Raw genomic sequence first — 14409 nt, forward strand, 5'->3', positions numbered from 1 at the left:
ATCAAGCCATTCCCCAATTGATAAATGGGCAAGAGACATGAATAGGCAATTTTCAGGTAAAGAAATCAAAAGTATCAATAAGCACATGAGAAAGTGTTCCAAATCTCTAATAATTAGAGAAATGCAAATCAAAACAACTCTGAGGTATCACCTCACACCTAGCAGATTGGCTAAAATGAAAGAAGGGGAGAGTAATGAATGTTGGAGGGGATGTGGCAAAATTGGGACATTAATGTATTGCTGGTGGAGTTGTGAACTGATCCAGCCATTCTGGCTGGCAATTTGGAATCACACTCAAAGGGCTATAAAAGAATGCCTGCCCTTTGATCCAGCCATACCATTGTTGGGTTTGTACCCCAAAGAGATCATAGATAAACAGACTTGTACGAAAATATCCATAGCTGCGCTTTTTGTGGTGGCAACAAATTGGAAAAGGAGGGTATGTCCTTCAATTGGGGAATGGCTGAACAAACTGTGGTATATGCGGGTGATGGAATACTATTGTGCTAAAAGGATTAATAAACTGGAGAAGTTCCAGGCGAACTGGAGAGACCTCTGGGAACTGATGCAGAGCGAAAGGAGCAGAGCCAGAAGAACTCTATACACAGAGACTGATATACTGTGGTAAAATTGAATGTAATGGACCTCTGTACCAGCAGCAATACAATGACCCAGGACAATTCTGAGGGATTTATGGTAAAGACGCTACCCACATTCAGAGGAAGGACTGCAGGAGAGGAAACATATAAGAAAAACAACTGCTTGAACGCATGGGTCGGGGTGGACATGACTTAGAGTGTAGACTCGAAACTACCACACCAATGCAACTACCAACAATTTGGAAATTTGTCTTGTTCAAGGACACATGACAAAACTAGTGGAAACGCGCATTGGCCAAGGGTGGGGGGGGTGCGGGGGCGGGGGTTGAAGGGGAAAGGTGGAGCATGAATCATGTAACCATGTTAAAAATGAATATTAATAAATGTTAAAAAAAAACATGGCATTTATGGCTCTCATGGCCAAAAAGATTGCCAACCCCTGATGTATAGGCTACCCAAATTAATCTACTTATTCAGTGACATACCTATCAAAGCTGCCAAAAAAGTTGTTGGCTGAATTAGAAAAAAATTATCACAAAGTTTATCTGGAAGAAAAAAAGTTCAAGAATATCAACTGACTCTGAAATAATGAAAAAAATAGTGAAGCATGGGGTCCTACTACTGCCAGATGTTAAACTCTACTGTAAAGATGTGTTCATCCAAACAATGTGGTATTATTGGCTAGGAGACAGAAGGGTGGATCAATGGAATAGACCAGAGGTAAATGACCTTAGTAAGTTAGTGTTCGATAAAGCCAAAAACTCCAGCTTTTGGGACAATAACTCACTGTTTGACAAAAACTTCTGGGGAAATTGGAAAACAGTATGGGGAAAATTATGTTTAGATCAACATTTTTCACTTTATATTAGGATAAATTCAAAATAAGTAAATAAATTATATTTAAAAAGTGAAATCTTAGATAAATTAGTTGAACATAAATTAGCATACCTGTCAGATCTGTGGGAAAGGAAGGAATTTAAGACCAAGTAAGAGATAAAGAACATTGCAAAATGTAAAATGAATGAATTATATCAAATTAAAATATTTTCATACAAGCAAAAACAATGCAACCAAAAGTAGAAGGAAAGCAACAAACTGGGAGAACATTTTTTATAAAAAATTCTTTGACAAGGGTTTAATTAGCAACTATATAAGGAACTAAGTCAAATTTAAAAAAAAAAAATTATCCAATCCCCAATCAGCAAATGGTCAAAGGACATGAATAGGCAATTTTCATAGGATAAAATTAAAACTGTCAAGAAGTGCATGAAAAATTGTTCTAATTCCCTCCTGATTAGAGAAATGCAAATTAAAACAACACTGAGGTACCATCTCTAGTCTTGCAGATTGGCCAATATGACAGCAAACGAAAGTGAGAAATGTTGGAGGGGATGTGGTAAAATTGGGACACTAATACACTGCTGGTGGAGTTGTGAATTGGTCCAACCATCAGGAGTGAAACACGGATGCCCATTATCTCTTCTATTGTTTAATATTGTACTAGAAATGGTGGCAGTAACAATTAGAGAAGCAAAGAAATTGAAGGGATAAAAGTAGGCAATGAGGAGACTAAACTCTCATTCTTTGCAGATGATAAGATGTTCTATTTAAAAAATCCTAGAGAACCAACTAAAAAGCCAGTGGAAATAATCAGCAACTTTAGCCAAGTTGCAACATACAAAATAAACCCACATAAATCATCAGCATTCCTATATATTTAAAACACAACTCAGCAACAAGAGCTAGAGAAATTTCATTTAAAATCACCCTAGACAATATGAAATATTTAGGAATCTATTTGCCAAGACAAAAACAGGAACTATATGAAAACAACTACAAAACACTTTCCACACAATTAAAACTAGATCTAAAATAATTGGAAAAACATAAATTGCTCGATGGTAGGAAGAGCTAACATAATAAAAGTGACAATCCTACCGAAATTAATTTACTTATCCAGTGCCATAACTATCATACTACCAAGAAACTTTTTTTTTACTGAATTAGAAAAAATTATAACAATGTTCATCTGGAACAAAAAGATGAAGAATATTAAGGGAACTAATGAAAAAAATGTGAAGGATGGGGCCATAGCAATACTGGATCTTCAACTGTACTATAAACAGTGGTCATCAAAACAATATAGTAATAGCTAAGAGACAGAAGGGAGGATCAGTGGAATAGACTTTTGATAAATGACTTCAGCAAGATAATGTATAAGAAACACAAAGATCTCAGATTTTGGGACAAAAACCCACTATTTGACAAAAGCTGCTGGAAAAATTGGAAAACATTTTCAGAGAAATTAGATTTAGATCAACATCTCACACCCTACAACAAGATGAATTCAGAATAGGTAAATGACTTAAATATGAAGAAGGAAATGATAAGTAAATTAGGTAAACACAGAATAGTATACCTGTCAGATCTGTGGGAAAGGAAAGATTTTAAGACCAAGCAAGAGATTGAAATTATTTCAAAATAAAAAATGAATAATTTTGAATATGTTCAATTAAAAAAAGTTTCATACAAACAAAACCAATACATCCAAAATTAGAAGGGAAGCAACAAATTGAGAAAAAGATCTTTATAACAAAAACCTGTGATACAGTTCTAATTACTTAAATTTACAAAAGTCTAAATCAATTCATAAGTGATCAAGGGACATGAATAGGCAATTTTCAAATAAATAAATCCAAACTATCAATAAACTGATGATAAAGTGTGTTCTAAATCTCTTATAATGCAAACCAAAATAACTCAAGTACCATCTCACCCCTAGCAGATTAGCTAATATGATTGGAAAGGATAGTAATAAATGTTGCAGGGGATGTGGCAGAATTGGTACACTAAGCATTTCTGGTGAAGTTGTGAATTGATCCAACCATTCTAGAAGGCAATTTAGAACTAAGCCCAAAGGGCTTTAAAACACTGCCTGCCCTTTGATCCAGCCATGCTATTGCTGGGTTTGTACCCTAAAGAGATAATAGGGAAAAATATGTGTACAAAAATATTTATAGTCACGCTCTTTGTAGTACCAAAAAATTGGAAAATGAGGGGATGCCCTTTGATTGGGGATGGGTGACCAAATTATGGTATCTATTGTTGATGGAATGTTGTTGTGCTAAAAATTATAATAACCTGGAGGAATTCCATGTGAACTGGAATGACCTCCAGGAATTGATGCAGAGCAAAAGGAGTAGAACTAGGAGAACATTATGCACAGAAACTGTGTATAAATCGAGTGTAATGGACTTCTCTACTAGCAACAATGCAATGATCCGGGACAACTCTGAGGGACTTATGAGACAGAACACTATCCACATTCAGAGGAAGAACTGTGGGAGTAGAAACACAGAAGAAAAATAACTGCCTGATCACGGGTTGATGGGGATATGATTCGGGGATATTGATTCTAAATGAGCATCCTAGTGCAAATATCAATAATATGGAAATAGGTCTTCATCAATGACAGCTGTAAAGCCCAGTGGAATTGTGCATCAGCTATGGGAGGTGGGGGGCAGGGGAGAGATAAAACATGAAACCTGTAATCGTGGAAAAATGTTCTAAATTAATTAAGTAAAAATTTCAAAATTAAAAACATAATAAACAAGATGATTTTAGAAAACGCTAGAAGGATCTTCATGAACTGATGCAAATCAAAATAAGGAGAACCAGGAGAGCACTGTATGAAAAAATATTGTTGTATAATGATAAACTGTGAAAGACTTAGATTCTTCTAGCAATACAATGATCTAGGACTATTCAATGGACTCATGACAAAGAATGCTATTGACCTTCAGAGAAAGAACTGTTGGATTCAGAATAAAGAAGATCCATCTATTTCTATACTTTCTAGTGTTTTCAATAGGAATGAGTGTTGTATTTTGTCAAAGGCTTTTTCTGGATCTATTTAGATAATCATGTGATTTCTTTTGGTTTGCTTGTTGATATTGTCAATTATGTGGATAGTTAAAACCATCCTTGCATTCCTATTACAAATCCCACCTGATCATAGTGAATAACCCTCATGATCATTTGCTGGAATCTTTTTGCCAATATTCTATTTGAGATTTCTGCATCTATGTTCATTAAGGAGATTGGTCGAAAGTTTTCTTTCTCTGTTTTTAGTCTGCCTGACTTTAGAATCATACCATATTTGTATCACATAAGGTAGAACTCCTTCTTTGCTTATTATGTCAAATAGTTTGTATAGTATTGGAATTAGTTGTTCTTTAAATGTTTGATAAAATTCACTTCTGAATTCATCTGGCCCTAAGAATTTTTTCTTAGGTTGTTCCTTAATGGCTTGTTCAATTTCTTTTTCTGAGATGGAAGTGTTTTAGTAGTCTAGATAAACCTCTTTGTTTATCTAGACAATTTATATTTTTTAATATATGCATCCATTTTACTTAGATTATCATATTTATTGCTATATAATTGGGCAAAATAGTTCTTAATAATTACCTGAATTTTCTCTTTATTAGAGGTGTGGTTGCCCTTTTTATCTTTCATACTGTTAATTTGGTTTGCTTCTTTTTTCATAGATTAACCAGTACTTCATCTATTTTATTTGTTTTTTCAAAGTACCAGCTCCTAGTCTTATTTATTAGTTCAATAGTTCTTTTGCTATCAATTTTATTAATTTCTGCTTTGATTTTCATGATTTCCAATTTAGTGTTTATTTCGGGATTTTTAATTTGTTCTCTTTCTAGTTTTTTAAGTTGCATGCCCAATTCATTGATCTCTTCCCTCTCTAATTTGTTGATATATGCTCTAAGGGATATAAATTTTCTCTTGAGTACTGCTTTGGCTGCATCCCATAGATTTTGATTAGTTTGTTTCCTCATTGTTTCCTCATTCTCTTCAGTGAAAGCAGTAATCATGTCTTTGATTTGTTCTTTGATCAACCAGCTTTGAAGAATTAGATTATTTAGTCTCTAATTATTTTTAAATCTACTTTTCCATAAGCTCTTATTATGATTTTTATTGCATTATGATCTAAAAAATTGCATTTATTATTTCTGCTTTCCAAACATTTGCTTGCAATGTTTTTATTACCTAGTACATGATCAATCTTTGTACATGTACCATGTACTGCTGAAAATAAAATATATTCCTTTTTATCCCTATTTATTGTTCTCCAAATATCTATTAGCTTTCATTTTTCTAATATTTAATTCATTTTCCTTACTTCTTTCTCATTTATTTTTTTAGTTCAATTTGTCTAGTTCTGATAGAGGAAGATTAAGGTACCCCACTAGTATGGTTTTCTATCTATTTCCTCCTTAAGCTCCTTTAGTTAGAAATTGGCTGTACCATTTGGTGGATATATGTTGAGTATTCATATTTCTTCATTATTTATACTGCCTTTCATCAAGATGTAATCACTTTCCTTATCTCTTTTAATCAGATCTATTTTTGCTTTAGGTTTGTCTGAGATCATAATTACTGCTCCTGCCTTTGTCTCAGTTGCAGCCCAGTAAATTCTCCTCTACCCTCTTATTTTTACCCTGTTTATCTCTACCTTCCTCACGTATGTTTATTGTAGGCAACATATAGTGGGATTCTGGTTTTTTTTTTTTAATCCATTTTTCTATCTGGTTCTTTTTTATTGGTGAGTCCATTCCATTCACATTCACAGTTATGATTACTTTCTGTGTATTTCCCTCCATTATCATTTCCTCCTTAGGTTCTGCCTTTTCTCTTATTCCTCTTACTCTCCCTTTCAACTTTTTGCTTTTAGTCCGTTTCCCTCTTTTCCCTTCCCTAATATTACTACCCTTCCCGGCACCTTCCCTCTTATTATAATGTCTTTTAAACTAACCACATCCTCTCCCTCCCTTGTATGTATTGCTACCCTCCCCACAAGTTCATTTATTTCCCTTCTCTATAGGACATGATACAATTTTCTGCCTGAATGGATCTGACTGTTCTCTCTTTCAGTAATCTTCAAAGTGCATCAGAAGTAAGTATTACTTGTCTCCAAACTTTTTCACCCTTCCATTGTATTGACCTTCTCTCCCTTCCCCCAAGAGCTTCCTTATGAAATATAAATTTATCCCATTTTGTTTCTTTTCCCACTTCTCTTAGTATTATTCTCTTTTTTACCCATATATATGTACATATATATATATATGCAAAAGACAAATATATATATATTTGACATTTCATTCTATAAAATTTGTCACTGTTCCCTCTAATTATACTTCTTCTAGCTACCCTGAAGATAATAACAATTTTGAAGAGTTAGTAATATTATCCTTTCTTATAGGAATACAAATAATTTGAACTTATTGGGTCCCTTAAAAAAAAGTTGTTTTTTTTTTCCCTTTCTTAATTCCCTTTTTTAATTATCTTGAGTACTGTGTTTGGGCATCAAATTTTCTGTTTAAGTATGGTCTTTTCTTTATGAATGCTTGGAATTCTTCTATTTTATTAAATGGCCATACTTTCCCCTACAAGAATATAGTCAGTTTTGCTGGGTAATTGATTCTTGGTTGTAGACCCAGTCCCCTTCCTTTCTGCAATATTATAATCCATGCCATCTGGTTCTTCAGTGTGGATGCAGTCAGTTCCTGTGTTATCCTAACTGTGGTTACATGATATCTGAATATTTTCTTCTTAGCAGCTTGTAGTATTTTTTCCTTGGTCTGATAGTTCTCAAATTTGGCTATAGTGTTCCTGGGCATTGTCAATTGAGAATTAAAAGTAGGAGGTGATCACTGAATTCTTTTAATCTCTACTTTTCCGTCTTGTTCAAGAATGTCAGGGCAGTTTTCTTGGATAATTTCCTGCAGAATGAATGATATCCAGGCTTTTTCTTTTGTCATGATCTGGTAGTCCAATAACTCTTAAATTGTCTCTCCTGGATCTATTTCCTAGGTATATAATTTTGTCAATGAGGTGTTTCATATTTTCCCCAATTTTTTTCATTCTTTTGAATTTGTTTTTTTTATAGATTCTTGCTGCCTCATGAAGTCATTTGCTTCTAGTTGCTGGATTCCAATTTTTAAAGACTGAATTGCATCCCTGGCTCTTTGGTCATTCTTCTCCTTCTGATCTGATTTTCTTTGTAGGTCATCTTTTATCTTTTGCCTCATTTTCAAGCTAGTCAATTCTGGCTTTCAAAACACTATTTTCTTATTTCAGTCCATGGGTTTCTGTTTCCAGATGACTTTTTTTAAAAGTTTTTTTTAAAGTTCTTTTCTCTTTTTAAAGTTTTTTTTAAAGTTCTTTTCTTTTCTCTTCATCTTCTCTTAATTTTTGATTTTTGAATTATGCTTTGAATTCTTCCAAAGCTTTTGTCCAATTTACTGGAATTTCTGCATTTTTTCTTGATGTTCCTTGATCCTCCTCTGTTCCATTTGCTCTTTGTTCATTACCAGGATAGAAGCTGTCAATTGTAATTTATTTTTTTTCTGTTATTTATTCATATTTTTTCCTTCTTTCCCCCCTGTCATTGACTGTAATCTTGCTCCTCTGATTATTGGCTAGATCTGTGATTTTAGGCTATTCTTTCCTGAAGAGACTTCTCTGCTCTGCTGATTGACTAGAATGGGCAGACAGAGTATTAATATGCCCTAAGGTCAAATCTTCCCTAGCTTGCAGCAGAAGCTGAAGGTGTAGGTATAGAGCATAAAGGGAGTTGTGCTTCCTGTCCTGTTATCAAGGTATTCTGTAATGATTGCAGCCTTTTCCCTGGGAATTTAGTCAGCAAGGCTTTCAGCACAGTCAGTGGGGGAGGGGTGTTGGCCTGCCCTCTGAAGGCTTTTAATCTGTCCTATTGATAAGATTAAACCAGGGTGGGACTTATCTGTGGACCTTGATGTGGAGGCCAAAACCTAGAGAGTGGGGAGGTGGGGGGGGGCAAGAGTTAAGAGTTTTGTATGTGACTAGACTGCTCTCTCTATGCTCCTCCTCCAGCTGCCTCCTTGCAGACTGAGCCTGGCACAACTGTGTTAGCAAGGCACTCCCTATGGGCTGGAACCCTTACCCTTAGATTCCAGTGACAGTCAGAGACTCAGCACAGTAGGTGGGGGGGGAGAGTTCTGGGACCCTCCTTCTTCCTTTTCATTAAACCTGAGAGTTCAAGAATTCAGACTTTTTATGAAGTACCTTTTAAGTTGAATCCAGCAGGAGGGTCCCCAAGCTCTGACTTGCTGTTAGATTTGTTTTTGCGTACCCTTGAAGGACTTTGTTTTTGATTGGTGTGGAAAGGTTTTCATGGAGGTCTGGACTTTTGCCACATGTAAGTGGCCATCTTGACCCCACCTCTCAGGAGCTATTATTATTAACAATGTCAGGACTGAGGTTGTTAAGATAAATTAGTCCACCACTATAGTACAGGTAGTGAGCAGTGACCTCAGGGACCAGAGGACAATTATGTGTGAAAAAATTTCATGTTTCTCTAAGACTGGAGGCATAGGCACAATACGCCACCTTGGTCCCATTTTCTAAGGTGGTCAGATCATGTCACTCTAGGTATGGGGTAACTAAGGGTCTAGGCTGCCCCCTTAGTCTCATTTTTCAAAGTGACCAAAGCTTCTTACTCTAGGTATAGTAGAATTAAGGGTCTAGGCTTCACCCTTTCCTTCTGGAGGGAAGGGAGGCTGCTCTAGGACTCAGAAGAGGATCAGGAGGTGCTGAGGAGTAAGACTTTGTGGAAGGCATAGTTCAGAAAATTAGGGTAGGAGTCCCTATGCATGAAGGTGTAGTAGATCTGTAGCTGGGAGTCATCAAACATATGGGATGATGGCTCTTGCATCTTTTTGTTGATGATCTCCCATACCCTGGAGTGCAGGCTCACCTCTTTAGGAGAGAGGATGGAAATATAATACACATAGAGAAGTCCATCAATGGCTTGTTGTCTTCTCCTTTGAGTTCCTCACAGGCCAGCCAAAACAACATAGTCTCTTCACTATATTCTATAGTAGTGAAGGGAAAACTATGGCCCTATAGGCCAGATGTGGCCCCCTGAAATGTTCTATCTGGCCACACAACATTTTTCCTAATCTAATACAATGAGTAGGATACAATACAATGAAACTTCAAAAGAGTTGCCTTAGAAACAAAACTGACAGATGAGCATTTCTTTTCCTTTGGTCCCCTCTTTAAAAAGTTTGCCCATCACTGTTCTATAGGAAAGAACTCCCTGAACCCACTGCAGCCAGTAGGATTCTTCATTAGTTTGTCAAATGGCTTGGCCTATTCTGGACCTCCCCTTGGCTGGGCTTGTTGCCAGTTTCACAGATGGGGATGGTCTTCAGTCTGGGCCTCTAGACGTTTTCCAAGCCTGATGCTGCTCTTCATTTAATGAGCTGCAGCAGCAGCAACAGCAGATGCAGCAGGAATTGGCCTGAGGGGCTGAGTCATTTTAGGACATAGAAGTGAGACAGTCCACCGCCCTAGGCCCTATATGCTCTTTCCTAGCCTCATCAGCTGTCAGCATGAATGGGCTATATTTGTCTCTAGTGCTCCTTCCACTTTGGATGTGTTGTAGATAAATTAATAAAGTAGGATGTAAATGTTTAAGATTAGGTATTATTATTAGGCTTATCTAGCCTCAGACACTTCCCGGGTGACCCTGGGTGAGTCACTTCTCCCCCATCACCTTGTCTTTACCACTCTAATGACTCAACACACCAACACACAGTATTGACTCTATGGCGAAGGGTCAGGGTTTGAAAAGACAGAAAGAGAAGAGACTCACGAAGCCCCTTCCAGAACCCCATTGGCTTCCGTTCTGGGATGATGCACTCATGTAAGGGGCGGCAGGAGGGGGTGGTCTGGGCCGGCCCTGATCACGAGTCCAGCTGAGCTAGGAAGAAGCACTTCAGCCAGAGGAGTCCAGGAGACGGTCCGGGAACCTGCCTCAAGGGAGGCTCCTACCCAGAGGCGGGAGGTCTCGGGTTCCAATCTAGAACAGCTGGGTGGCTCAGTGGATTAAGAGCCAGGCCTAGAGACTGGAGGTCCTAGGTTCAAGTCTGGCCTCGGACACTTCCAGCTGTGTGACCTTGGGCAAGTCACTTGACCCCTATTGCCCACCCTTACCACTCCTGGGCCAAGGACGGTCCCTAGCCCGGATAAAAAAGGAGGAGGGTTGGGCGTGGGGCTAGCAACCCCACCCTGTAAAAAAAACTACATCTGCTAAAGAAACTGCAACCTAAAGTAGGGGCAGCTGGGCTAGCTCAGTGGATTGAGAGCCAGGCCTAGAGATGAAAGGTCCTAGGTTCAAATCCAGGCTCAGACACTTCCCAGCTGGGTGACCCTGAGCGACTGTGTGACCCATTGCCTACTGGTTGTGGCCCTATGCTCCTAGAATGGAGTCCCAGGATAAAAAAAAAATTAGGCTTATCAAGCAAGGCTAGAGAATTCTAAATGGAATGGGGAAGCAGAAAATGGCTCTCTCCTGGGATGGACTTCATGTTGGCTGAGTGCAAGTTGCTGCTGACCAACTGACTTAGTGGGAGATCTCATGGAAAGGGAAAGCTTGTATCCCTGTATCCTGAAGTAAGAATCATCTGCCTGAGGGAAGTTAGGTCGAGAATGTCAAATCTGACCTGGGCTGCTGCTCATCTCAGGCTAGTGTAACTCCCTAACCTTACCCATTTCAAGGATAACTGGCTGAGGACCTGGGAGAGCTGTATCATCACTGGATCTGGACAGGACTCAGCAGTGAGGATCCCACTTCCATCCCTGATAGTCCAGCTGTGCCTTGATATAGCCTTTAGCTTAATGTAGATAAGTTCCTTCCCTGACCCGGAGACTTGTCCATAGGTTTTGAGAATAGAAATCCCTTTCCCTTCCTTCAAAACCAAAGTTTATCTAATTAAACCAGTTTACTTACCTAATCCTTGTGTCAAACTATCAGTTGGATCTTAACTGTCACTCCTTCCAACTGCCAAACCCATTCTTGATTTGTGTTTCCCTAACTTGTAGGTTATTCCCAGTCTATTGCCCTGTCCTATCAGTCCTCCTTCTCCCCTTTTTCTAAACCCAGTAATATTTAAGTGACGTAGACTAAATAGGTTAAAGAAATAAAGTAGAATTGAAGTAGATTAATCCACTCCTGCATTATTTAAGAAACTGACCTAGGCCTTCCAGGTGAGCAAACAACCTAGGCAAGTAAAGGGTCAGTCATAAATTCCCCTGCAGATATCGAAAGGACACCAGTACAAAAAAATGGGTCAGGATGGAATAAAAGGTAAACACTTATAGTTAACTGGGTATAAGTGTTTAGGTACAAACAAATAGGTCAGGATAGAACATAGGCTAACTAGGTTGAGTGTTTAGGTATATATGAAGAGTAAATATCCTAAATGTCACCCACTTATCACTACTGATGTTTTGTGTTGAGTTTTGTCTAGATAAATAAGAACCTGGATGTGAAAGGGAATAGCATTGTATCATGTAAACCTATATAAGCTGTATTCTAATGTTAGTCTGCATAGCTTCCACTAGGGAAGACTGTGCCAGCTGGTAATAATAATAATGTTTTCTCTTTTCTCCTTCTTTAACCAATAAATAACGGTTTCAATAATTGAATTTCTGGGTGTCTGGACTTGTGTTATGAAGTACTCCACTTCATAAGTACCCATAAGAATTTCCACATAAGAGATCCCAGTGCCCAAACTCTATGTTTGATATTCTGTTTCTTGTCTTGCTGCACTGTAACTGACACTCCCAACAATTTTTATTCAGAACACATTCTTGCTAGGCGGACCATATTTTTCCTTCTGATAGGGTTACTAGGCTGTCAGGTCAGAAGAATCCCATATTATATCTGGATTTCAGCAAGACTTTTGATGAAGTCCTTCATCCTATTCATCTGGGCATCCACTGCTTGGCCTGTGCTCTCTCCCTGTTTCAGTGGTCTCTCAGTCTTTCTCCAGGGTCTCTGTGTCTTGGGGTCCTTTGTGTTTCCCTCAGTATCTCTGTGTAGGGCTGTCTGCTTGTTTCTCAGTGTTTCAGTGTCTTTGTGTCAGGGGTCTGTGTCCCCACATCTCTCAAGTTTACTTAGTGTGGTTCAGCATCAGGGTCTGAGGATCTTGGGATCTTGGGCTCCCCATGAAATGGACGGAGATTCAGGATCAGGAGATTCCCCTGGAATTTCTCTTTTACTTTCTACAAACTTGCCCTTGTCTTCACCACTCTAAAAAACTATAACATCCCTTTTGTCTTATAACTCTACTCCTTTCTGTTGCTAACCTTCTTGAGATGGCCATTTTGAATTTCCTTACTTTCTCCTTTTAATTCTCCATATTCACCCAGAGCTGCTTTCTCCAAAACAAATTTAATTGTCTATTCTCAATGCTCATCCTTCTTGACCTCTCTAAGCCTTTAACACTGTTATTCAAATTTTTACATTTCTGTGACATTCCTCTCTCTTTGTTTTTCTTTTATACCATTCTTCTGCTCTTTTGTAATTTTTCTCTGTGAATCTTCCAGATCTCCTCTGTTAAAGGTGTGTTTAGAAATCTTGGATTTTAACTTTGTTAGAGCTTTATTCCCCACCCTCAGTCCAGATTTACAAGGGAAAGAAAGCTCAAAAACAATAGATCTCTAAGCTTTGGAAAAGTGCCTCACTGACCCTAGAAGAGGGCAGTTTGTCTACTTCTCAGAAGCATTTGCATTCTCAGAGCATGTTTACTGCTCAGAGCCAATTCAGCCAGCTTAAGACTACCCCCTATTTATGCATTGTCTGTGATTTAGACTTTTTTTTGCAACAATTGTGTTCTGATCCAGCAACATCTCTGTCTGGGAATCTCTTTACTTTTCCTTGTCTTTGTTTACCTCCCTGCCCTCTTAAATGATAATATAATTAGGGTGCTGCCACAACCTGTCTTTGAGCAGTGAGATCATATATTGTAACACTCATGCTAGCATGTCTGTTCTCTAAGAGAATAAATGTTAAAGGAAATACTTAAACTTCAAAAAGACAATGTTTTTCTTTGACAGATGGGTTTCTTCCAGTCTGTTCTAGACCCTCTTCTCATCTCCCTCTACATTGTTTCACTTAGTAATTTCATCAGCTCCCTTGGATGCAGTCATAATTTCTATGCTAATGATTCTTTGATTAATTTATCTAGATCCTTTCTCTTTTCTAATCCCCAGACAAATATTTCTTTTTTCTTTTAAAAATATTTTTCCAAGTTCACATATTTCATTTTCTTGCAATCTCCTCTTCCTTTCCCCTTCATGGATCCAATAAGCACTTCCACTGGATTTTACCGATGTTATCACTTAGGCCTATTTTCATATTACTCATTTTTGCAATAGATAAATTTTTAAAAACCAAAACCCCCAATCATATATCCTTATAAACAAATGATTTTTCATTTGTTTTTCTTCTGTGTTTCTACTTCCATACTTCTTTCTCTCCATGTGGATAGCATTCTTTTTCATAAGTCCTTTAGGATTGTCTTGCATTGTAATGGTGACAAATAAACATTCCTAACAAGATCAGAGGTAAAAAGTAAGTATGCCCCTTATCACCATTATTACTTAATATTATGCTAGAAGTGCTCACTATAACAATAAGATCACTAAAACCAATGGAAGGAATTAGAATAGGCAATGTGGAAAATCATCTTTGACAGTGTGTTTTCCCAAAGACACTAGTCCTAGAGCTGTGGCTCTGTAGGGTATGAAGATCTCGACTACGTGGTGCTGAATCCTGAGCACTGCTTCTTGTCCTAATTAAAGACTTGTTCTTTCTAACTACCTTAGTGGTTCTGTGTTTTTCAAGGTTGACAGAGGCTTGGGAAAGAGGCTGTAGCCTGAGGCTTGGGTATCTGGGGGAGGTCCA

General features: G+C 37.8%; 1 pseudogene; it reads right to left on the reverse strand.

Moving 5' to 3' along the window:
* Positions 1–9216: 9216 nt before the first annotated feature.
* LOC123241672 overlaps positions 9217–14409 on the reverse strand; it is a 182751-nt pseudogene continuing 177558 nt past the window's right edge.

The sequence above is a fragment of the Gracilinanus agilis genome, chromosome 3, assembly GCF_016433145.1.
Source record: "Gracilinanus agilis isolate LMUSP501 chromosome 3, AgileGrace, whole genome shotgun sequence".
NCBI classification, from domain to species: Eukaryota; Metazoa; Chordata; class Mammalia; order Didelphimorphia; family Didelphidae; genus Gracilinanus; species Gracilinanus agilis.